Source organism: Coptis chinensis, chromosome 3 (assembly GCF_015680905.1).
Source record: "Coptis chinensis isolate HL-2020 chromosome 3, ASM1568090v1, whole genome shotgun sequence".
NCBI lineage: Eukaryota > Viridiplantae > Streptophyta > Magnoliopsida > Ranunculales > Ranunculaceae > Coptis > Coptis chinensis.
In genome coordinates this window covers 57,654,914-57,665,504 of record NC_141458.1, presented here as the reverse complement: position 1 = coordinate 57,665,504, position 10,591 = coordinate 57,654,914, and positions in this window count along the sequence as shown.

Sequence of the window (10,591 nt, the reverse complement as noted above, 5' to 3'; positions counted from 1 at the left end):
GATAAACTGACCGGCGGTTATTATTTTCATTTTTTATTGCCTAATGTTTATACTATTTCTACTACAAATGATGTTAGTGTTAATTCTGAAAATGATTGTTCCAAACCGATTGTTTTAGTTACTAATGGTGATGGTATTGGTGCTATTGGACTTACTGTTCTTGTCGAGGCATTGGTTGGAGTGGGGCTTTCTAATGTTCATGTCTACACTCCTCAATCGTGGGTTTTCTTATGTTTTGTTTGATTTTATTTGATTATTTAAGAAATGGAGGTTTTTGAAAATGGTGGTGAACGGTGTGATTTGTTTAATGGGAAATGGGTATAGAATGAAACAAATACATTGTATCAGGAAAAAGATTGTTTGTTTTTGGATGAAGGTTTTAGGTGTTCTGAGAATGGTAGACCTGATGTTTCTATACTAAGTGGCGTTGGCAACCCAAAGATTGTAACTTGCCCAGGTACACAAGCTTCACTCCTTTTTTTTATAAGTTAATTTGTCTGTGTTAATTTTCCAGTCTTATGTTTGAATGTTGAAATGGGAGATTTTGTTTCATTTCTGAATTTATTAAACAAGTTGTCATTGCTTACATAATAAATTTACCTATGTATACTTGGTCACTCAAGAGTATTGTTAATTGTCTTTGTTTCAACTGTCAAGTATTCTTTGTAAGTTATTTTGTGGGTATACAATGGTACATTTTCAGTTCTCTATGTTTTAATATACATGGTGTCAACAAATCGGAGTTCATTTTTCTGTCCAAATCCATTAAAAAAAATATTTTTATGCATGAATTGCATAATGACTTTGTCATTAGGTTCTCCAGGGCCTGGTAAGACAAGTTTGTTGTTAGTAACTTATTATGAATGTTGCTTGGAATGCTAATTTTCTGATGTAGTTTTGATGTTTGTGATACTTTTTCAATGCAAGTTTTCAATTTCTTGCTCGATGGAAGTATTGAAATTCTACCTTTATTTCTGTTGTGGAATTTGAAATTCATTATCTATGGGCTTTTTGCTAATTCCTTTTGGATTTCGTGGTTGTGATGTCTATGCTTTAATGACCAAGTAATATGATTCTTAGCCAAGCAATGGAGTTATGTTATACTAAACTCCTCTTTAACTCTGCCTGTGCATACTTATGAGAAGTTTGCATTCTTTGGTCCCAAGCCCGTTGGTGGGTAATCCCAAATATTTTGATATCTTGCACAATATGATAACAATTTACTTATTGGTATATTTTATTTTTTGTTAGTGATGCTGACAAGGAGAATGCTTGTTGAGAGAGGTCTGAACACACCATGGTCAATTTGCATATGACACCCATCAGTCCTCTTTAAAAGGTAAGTTAACGATTTCGACGATATTCGAATACCGGGTTTATTGTCTTATTAATTCGAATCAGAAACACTGGATTGTTGAGATATTGTGTGTGTGGAGTGTGTTTCAGATACTGAAGGAAGATGATAGTAACTGGATTATTTGAGTTTCTCTAGTCACTGGGGTTTCAAGTCATCTATGGTCTATGACAAGATTTTGTAGAATTCTTACTCCTTTTACATTGAGACATTATTTGTTTCTTCCTTCCTTTCTTTCTATTCTTCTTCTATTTTTTTACTCTTTAAAGGAATTGGATTTTGTCTATTAGTTATTTAAATTTATCAGACGGTTGTTATTGTGGATTTCGTCCTTGTCAATGTTGGATACTAGCTATTGAGGTGATGTTTTACAGTCTGTATACTTGGTAGATACGCTTATTTACTATGGTTTGTGCAGTATATTGTTTTTTCACTATTGCTAGCTGTCAACTGCTCCGTGTGGTTTCTTATATTAATATAGTTTTGGTTTGCTCGGTATTTTACTTCAAGCATCTTTTATTAGAATATATCATGTTATTGATAGAATCACGTTACAGTAGAGTGCTTAATGATTTAATCACCTAAAGCCATTACTCCCATTAGTATTACTGTATTTTCCAGTTTTATGGTGAATCGTGTTATATATTAATAATTTTTTTTCATTTTGGCTACTTTGCCCAGTTCACCTATCTTGTACAAGGATCTTGATGATGGACTCCAATGATTTTTGTTCGAGTTAGAATTTGTTCAATGTCAAGCTACAACATGCACTTTCATTCAATATTGTCTCATTAACATATAACATTTTGTTAAAACTCATGTAGTCATTCCTATATTTTTACTAATATATTGGTTGTTCCATGCATCTTCGGGTTGGATTTTCATGCGTCTTTGTTAAATCCTGAAGCTAAATCATTTGAGTCTTTTCATTTTCTAGTGAAACAGGAAATCTGCATATTTCTAATCAAGTAGCTAAATCATTTTAGGCATTTGGTTATGGTTAGATGTACTTATGACTGAAATATGAAAATATACGTTCATTTGTTTAAACTTTAAAGTTCTACAAATGGTCATTAAATCAATTACGGTTGTTGTCTAAACATTATTTTTTCTTATTTGGGGCCGTTAGGAATTAGCCCATAGGCACCACTTCTTTTCTAAAAACAATCGCCTTTTTGAACTCAAGCACATTATAGTATACTAAGGCCTCTTCAAACTTTGTTGTTGCACTCAGATCTTCGACCACCATTCACACAAACTTTTAATTTTTGAACTTCTATTTGGCAATATGTGGACCCGAACGGTAGAATAATTCAACAATTGCAACAACAGTTGAGGATGTCATGCTAGTGTAAGTTCCTTCGTGATACTATTTGGCGGTGTCAATATCCTGCGGTGCACCATTGCCCATGTTCTTGAGAAAACTAAACATTCGACATATCTTGGAAAAACTTTGAAGAGAAGATGATAAAGTCAAAACTCCCGGGATAGAGTTTAGAGTCAAAACTAAGTATCCCGCTCTCTTGCAAGTTTAGAGTTACTTGAAGATGATAAAGTCAAAACTCGAAATAGAGATGACTTCTCCCAAAGACTAAGCCACCAAGTGCAGATTCAGTTCATGTGTTGCTTAAAAGCACTACTTGCTGATGACCATGTATTATTGTTGGATTGCTTGCACACGCATACTCTTATGTTTTATCCTAACAAAATAGGGTTAAAGTAAAGTTTTACTAAAATTTTAATTAATTTCTGAGGCCGGGCATGTATTCTTTGTCTTTAGATGTTAATATGCCTACTGTATCTGTTAACTTGAAAGATATTATTGGCCATTTGTTGCCAATGCCATTGTCCGCATCTTGTCTTGATCACATTGGATTCTCTCGGGTTATTGCAAATTCAATCTCCTAATCGACGTTCTCAAGCTCTTGGATTTCTTGATTTCTATAGTTCATCAAGGTAAATTGTCATATTCATGGGTTGTTGGATTACACACATCTGATATTTATGAATGTTTCAACCGGTTACCTCATACCATATAAAATCATTATGCGAACCTTGAATTCACAAAGTCTGAATGTAAACATTTTTTGTTCTCCCCTTTCATCCGAGAGTAAAATTTGATTGGAGTCAAAACAAAATTAGCACTTCCATTTATGGTTGTTATTTTTGTATCCAAATTCCAAAACACTTTGGTGGATTTTAATATTGTGCATTTTAATACCGAGGTGCAAATTGGTTGAAAAGTCTGCTTCTTCAACATGCAAAGCTATTATGTTCCAAGATTCTTCTATCAATTCTTCTCTCTCTCTCTCTCTCTTGTAGAGGGTATCTTGTATTGCAACCACAAATTCAGAACAATTTAAGGATTTACTATCATATTTATTTGTCTTCTTGGATTATTGAGTCTAGAGTTTCAACTTTTCATTCGGCTCTTCACTATCTAGTGTTTTGGATTACCTTTTTGTAGGGGTAAGTGAACTTAGATTTATAAAAGGAGGTCTTGGTGATAATACTTCTTGCTAATCCTATTTCACTTTCAACAGATTTATGATGACATGGTGATGAGTCAAATACTTTTTCACCCATTATTTATGAAGATAAGGATGAAAGTGATGAGGATGAACCTTCTGAAACCGATAATGAGAGTGATGAACCCCACCAATAAATGGTTTTAGTGATCTTGATGTGAGTGATGGCATGAGTGAGTGACATTATTGTTAGTAATGGATGCGGTATTTGGAAGAAAGGGTGTAGAACTCCACCATACAGATGTATCGTCCCATTATATTTTCTCTGAGGCGCCTTCGGGCATCCATCGCTTGCTGTTTGTGGTGTTGTATTAAAGCCTCAGGGTTTTATGCAAAGTTTTGACCGTAGGTGATTGTATACTTTTTCAATGTATTTTATGCTAAATTGTATCCATCGGTTGCTACTTTTGGTGTTTGTATTGTTGCGTTTAGCATCAGGATTTTACTAAAGTTTAGACCTTACGTGATTGTATACTATTCTAATGCGTTTATATGAATTACAGTTTTGGAAGAACATGTTTGGAGTAAAAAAGGATTGGGATACCAAAGAATTATTACAACCAATATTTTTTTTTAAAACAAAAAACTAATACCAGACGGATACCAACTGTCTAGTAGTAAACTACCCCCAACCTATCCGCCCGGCTTATAGCATTGGTCCTATCCGACGGACTAGTGACAGCAGGCCTATCCGACGGTTAACAACTCCATATCCGAAGGCGTGAAATACCCGACGGTCCAAAGCGATTGGGAATATCCGTCGGCAAAGATCATCAACCCCGACGGCCTGTTCTGACTGTTCATAACTGTCGGAAACCTATGCCGACCGAGCGTTTTCCGACAGTCGTGCGGCAGTTTTGGTCTGTCGGGTAATACCTTTGGCGACAGTCACCGTCAGTCGGATAAAGTGACTTCTTTTGTAGTGAGTAGTCTTTATTAGTAGAATGCATGCCTAGTGCCTACCAGCTTTCATCTAAGTTCTGAATATTAAGTTTCAATTTAAGATTGAAGTCTATCTAAACTTTGTTGTTCAATGAAACAAACAACGTATGTGGCATTTGTTTGTTGCCTTGAAGAATGGAGGTGATCTATACCGCAACAACTTGGGAATTTTCTAATAAGATTTTCTTTTTGGCTAGTTGTAAATTCAATGTAATATACTTTTTGATAGGGTTATATACTAAAAACATTACTTTTGTATTAACTCTAATTCTTTATATTTTGAATGAGAATCATATGGACAAATGTTATGCATATTATATATGTTATTAGTTATATGCATGTGTCTAATACTTTATGTTGTAGATGATATGGTGTGTGGTGATACACAGAAGGTCATATCATCAGTACCTTATAAAGTATAAGTAAACGTTCACAACCTAGATGGATTTAGACAAACCATTGGTAAGGTTGTAGTATAATCTGGTATTAGTCTATCTTGACTACATGATTACACTAGTACACTTTGTGTGTATTGAACAGGACCAAGTGATCGAGGTTGTTTCTCTTTATACTGACTATATAAGAGAACAAACACCTCTGTTATTATGGACTAGGGTATGCCCGTGCCTACGGCTCGTGAGGCGTTGATGTGCTTGAGGTGCTACCTCGATGTGCCTTACAGTCGGTCTACAATCTGGGTTCTTTCGTAGCATGCTCTTGATCATACGTTTCCTACAAAGTGAATGCAATTCCATCTTAACTGTAATTTTTCTAAAAACTACATTTAAGATGTTTCTGACAGTGACAGTCAAGTACCCTCATTTTATTCCAACTTTCATTTTCCAAAGCATCCACAACAAGCATCACCGACACTAAAGATCAATATTGCAAATAACATAGAATCCAAGATACAATAACCACCACCATTATACTAAACATTCTGCCAAACCATTTCTAATCCAATCCCTGGGGCCTGACACTATCAACATCCAGATTAAGACAAACTCATAGTAAGAAATCAATATACTACAATAACATACCATAAGTTTTGGAATTCTGATCAAAACTTGTATAATCATAGAGATGCCAATAAATGCCATCCCCTGTACTTTAACTTCTAGAGAAGCACCTACTCGACCTTTGTTTCAAAGAACAATCGAAGAAAAAACTTCCACTTACGAAATAACGTAACCATTTAGAATTGTCTTTTATTGGGTAAAACTACTCCTAAACAAATCAAGTCCACCTTCATTCTTTGTGTAGAACATCAAGAAAATATTCATAATCATATCATGGATGATTAGATATTGTGACATAACCATAAGTTCATATTGTTTTTTTTGCTCTTGTTTTGTTGCGATCTCTCCATCCTACCTAGTCTTAGAGACCAAACAAAAAAAGGAGACTATCCATTTCTAAATCTAAAATAACTCAAATGGTGGTCCTCCACTTTATAAAAATGGAGGCCTCCCAACAAAAGTTTCCATGACTCCGTGGACCTAAAGTAACACCATGATTGGCATCACGATCCCCAACTTCTCTCCACGTTGATGTGATGACAACATGACTGAGGTCTTCCATTGCTTGTAACCATCTACTGTCATGCACCATGGTACATCCCGATTCCCAAAAAGCTTGAACTGTTGAAGTTGAATCAGATTTGATCCAGATTTTAACCCATCCTTGTCTTGGCGCCCATTCCATGGCCTCCAAATCCTCCACGATAACCCAACATTCAGCGTAAAAGCTTGTTGTAGGCGTGACCGCGCGTGAGCCCTTTCTTGAGAGCTCCCACCACTTCACCTTGGTTGTTCCTGCAAGTCACCCCCTAAACCAAATGGTTCTAGGTCACCCTTTGCAGCTCAAGCTCAAAACAGGAGGAAACCACTTACATTGTTTAATCGTCGGGCACTTAGGCGGCCTAGAGTTCATCTTTTGTAGGACATTGAGATCATAGTTCGTTGTGGTACCCTTAGATAAGAGCTCTGCACAATACAACCATCTTACATCTGACTGCAGAGAAATTGACATTGTCGAAGATAAGTAGGTTTCTGTTCTTCCATATTTCCACCATTATTGCACCCAGAGTGGCAACTCCCCAAAGGTCCTTTATAAAGGAACTTGTTGAATTTGCCATAGCCAGAGCTTGTTGAAAAGAATTGGCACCCTGTTGGATGCAAAACAGTTCATAAAGCCAAACCCAAATGCTTTGGCTCACCTTGCAATCCTATAAAAGGTGCTGCAAGTCTTCTTCATGCTCACCACACTGAGACAATAGGGTATGCCCGTGCCTACGGCCCGCGAGGCGTCGACGTGCCTGCGGTGCTACCTCGACGCTCGACGTGCCTTACGGTTGGTCTACTATCTGGGTTCTTTCATAACATGCTATTGATCATACGTTTCCTACAAAGTAATCATATTCACTCTCCGAGCGTTTCGTAAATCCTGGAGCACTTGATTAGGGGTGTGGGAACATATTTCAGAAGTAGCAGTTATGGTCGTCCATTAGCAATTTTGCATACTTCTAAATTTATATGCCACAAGTTACCAAATAACAAAATGGAAAACACCTACAGCAGTAGCTAAGAATACAAATCGAAAAAAATTCAACCAGAAAGAATATGTAATTCTCATTTTGAAATGTGTAATTCTATCTTTCTAAAATAGTATGGAAGTAAAAAAAATAATATATCATTACCTTCAATGAGAATGAATATTTGTTGCTGTCACGCTTTAAAATATTAAATAATTCAGCAGTTGCTCTTGGTGTAAGTCATGGATTACTCTCAGATCCATATATTGTAAATGTCTTTCCTTATCCAGTTTGGCCGTAAGCAAATATGCAAACATTATATCCATCCACCGTTAATTGAACCAGAGACTGGGGAGAAATATAGAAATTAGATAAATAGTATCTAAGGCACTTATAACTGTACACGTAAACAAAGAAAAAACAACTCAGAAAAAGCAGATTCATAATTTAACAGTAGAACTTGAAGGAACACTTTTGACCACCCTTTGTATCATCAAAAACATCTTCTTGAGAAGCATCATCATCAAAGACATGATCATAAAGGTGTTGTCTGATCTTATTATCTTCCCACGGATGTTAAACTATGAACTCATCGATACTCCTAAGAATGTTATTTTGTCTATCAGCAATTTCCTTCTCATTAAGTGGCCGCAAGCGGCAAAAAACTCTAATCTTGCCCTTCATATATGCAAGCATATGTCCTCATAAATACATGGTTTCCCTATAATGATAATTGTTCTGAATTTTTTTGATTAATATAGGTAAAAAGAAAATATTTAACTATGTACTTTTCTCAAATTCATAAAAAAAAAAAAAAAAAATTGCATTCAAAACAAACACCTTCTATGGTGTTGAAGTATCGTTTTCTTAAAATTTGTTCTTCCTTGTAAAGTGCTTCTAATTCTAGTAGTTGAGCCCCTTGTTTCTTCAAAAGAGAAGCACTTTGTTCGTTCTTTCTATCAATATCCTGACAACATACATTTTACTCATTAGGAAGATGACTTTTTAGTTATAAGAGACGGCACTACAAATGCATGGAAGAAAAACGTGAAAAAATATAACTTCAACATTTAAACCTCAAACTAAGGTTATGATGAGATGCAATTATTGTTAGATCACTACCTCCTTCATTTCTAATTCCACATTTTTAACTGAAAGAGTAGATTCAACAGTAGCCAAATCTTGTCTAGATATTTCTAGCTTCTTCTCCAATTCAGAAACACGTAGCTTATAGGTTCCACGTTCTTGCTCAAAGTTTCTCTCTAAATTTCCAATCTGCAACATATTGACAAAATAAATATAGCCTCAATAAGCATAGAAATGATGAAATATTTTCTAGAAACAAAGCAAAAATAGAAACATCATTCTCTACCTCATCAGAATTCTTCTTCTCAATCCTGATAATTTCTTGTTCTAGATGGAATTTTTCGTTTTCTAGTCTCTTTAAATTTTCTTCATCTACAGTCAATTCCTCTTTTTGCACTCTTAACTCAGCTTGGAATTTACTTGCAGTCTACATTTAGAAGTCATTAGCAACCAAATACTTTATAATTATCAAGCGGTGCACGATATAACTTGAAGCATTCAAAAGCTTCCCAAGGATTGCAATCACAAAAAAAGACAAACAATTAAAGAAGCAAAATGTAAGGGTAGCAATCCACCCAATATACCTTGTCCATTGATCCAAGTTTATCCTTCTTTGCAGTATTCTCTATACAAAAAATTTCTTGATCGCGCAGCTACATCTTCGCCAGTCTTGCTTAGATGCCTTTCTTTTCAGACTGTGCACCCTAACAAAGAGTCAAAGCATTAATGAGATAAGTACCTGATGTAAATGAAACTAAGAACAATACAACTTTAAATATACTGACTCATACCTGCAGGGCATCATCTTTCTCTTTAATTAAAGATTTAAGTTTCTCCCAGTTACAAGTAAGTTCTGCAAGCTTTTCTTTCTCTAATCTCAATGAATCCTTCATCCCTTCCAATTCTTCCAACATGTGTACCTCCTGCTTTTATTTCTCCCGCAATTGTTGCAGTAACTACAGAAAATAACCAAATGAAAATCTTCATATGTAGGTTAACATGAGAACAGTGAGGTGGTAGGGGGCAATTACATAACACAATGGAAGAAGCAAAGTTTTGATTGAGGAGGAAATGAAAAAGAAGGGGGTCAAAACTAAAAAAATAAATAAAGGGTTCATAAATCATATGAATTAGAAATTCATGATACCACTCGATCTATTGTAAAACTTAAAATGCATATCCCGTGCCGTACGACACTGATAACAAAGGGGAGGGGGGGAAGCAGATCATGGAACTTACTTTATGGGGAACAGAGTGATGCCCCCTTAGCTCCTTTGGATATCTATGCAACCAATCGAATGCTCTCTTCAGTCACGGGCTCTTGACAAGATGAGAAAAGGGGTGGGAGTGATGGCGGCAGTTAGGGCGTTGGAACAGAGATTAGAAAAGAAGATCTGATCTCATGATCCAGACGTTATGGATGGAAATAACATACCACGTGGGAGTCATTTTTTTTACCATGTCACAACTTGCTAAAACACAATAGTAACCATTAGATTGAGGCCCTACGGGCCCCACACCACTGCTTTTTATTAGATAGATGTTTGTCCTCTTAATCCGGATATAATAACGGGCACTTGCGTGCATTATACATTGCTTTAAATCATCAATGAGTGAGATTCATTTGTGAATCAACAAACTCGATGGATTGGGTAATGACATTGTATGTAAGGTGTGCTGTTGATTATAGAAGGAATCCGTGACCCGCAGGAAGTTGGGTTGATGATGTCCCCTTGAGGAACTCATAAGGATTGTCATGTAAACCCTGCAAGTGGATTTAATCCAACATGACAATGAGGTTGAGTGGTACTAGTCAAGGATATAAGAAGTTGATTAATGTAGTTGTCAGTAACTTGACTTAATCAACGGGCATTCGATATCTTAAACACGGAAAGATCAAAGAGCATATAATATGGAGCCCATAAGCGTAATACACGGTTTGGGATTAGGGCGGTAGTGCAACAATGGCCTTTAGTGGAATAAGCTATTTGTTGATGGACTTGGGCCGTGTGTTCTGGACGAACATGGGAAGCCCAAACCCGTCAGGAGGCCCAACCCTAATTTCTCCTCATGGTCCCTGTTGTAGCCTATAAATAGAAACCTCTTTCTCTGGCCGTTTTTACCAAGGTTTTGCTCAAGAAAAGTAGA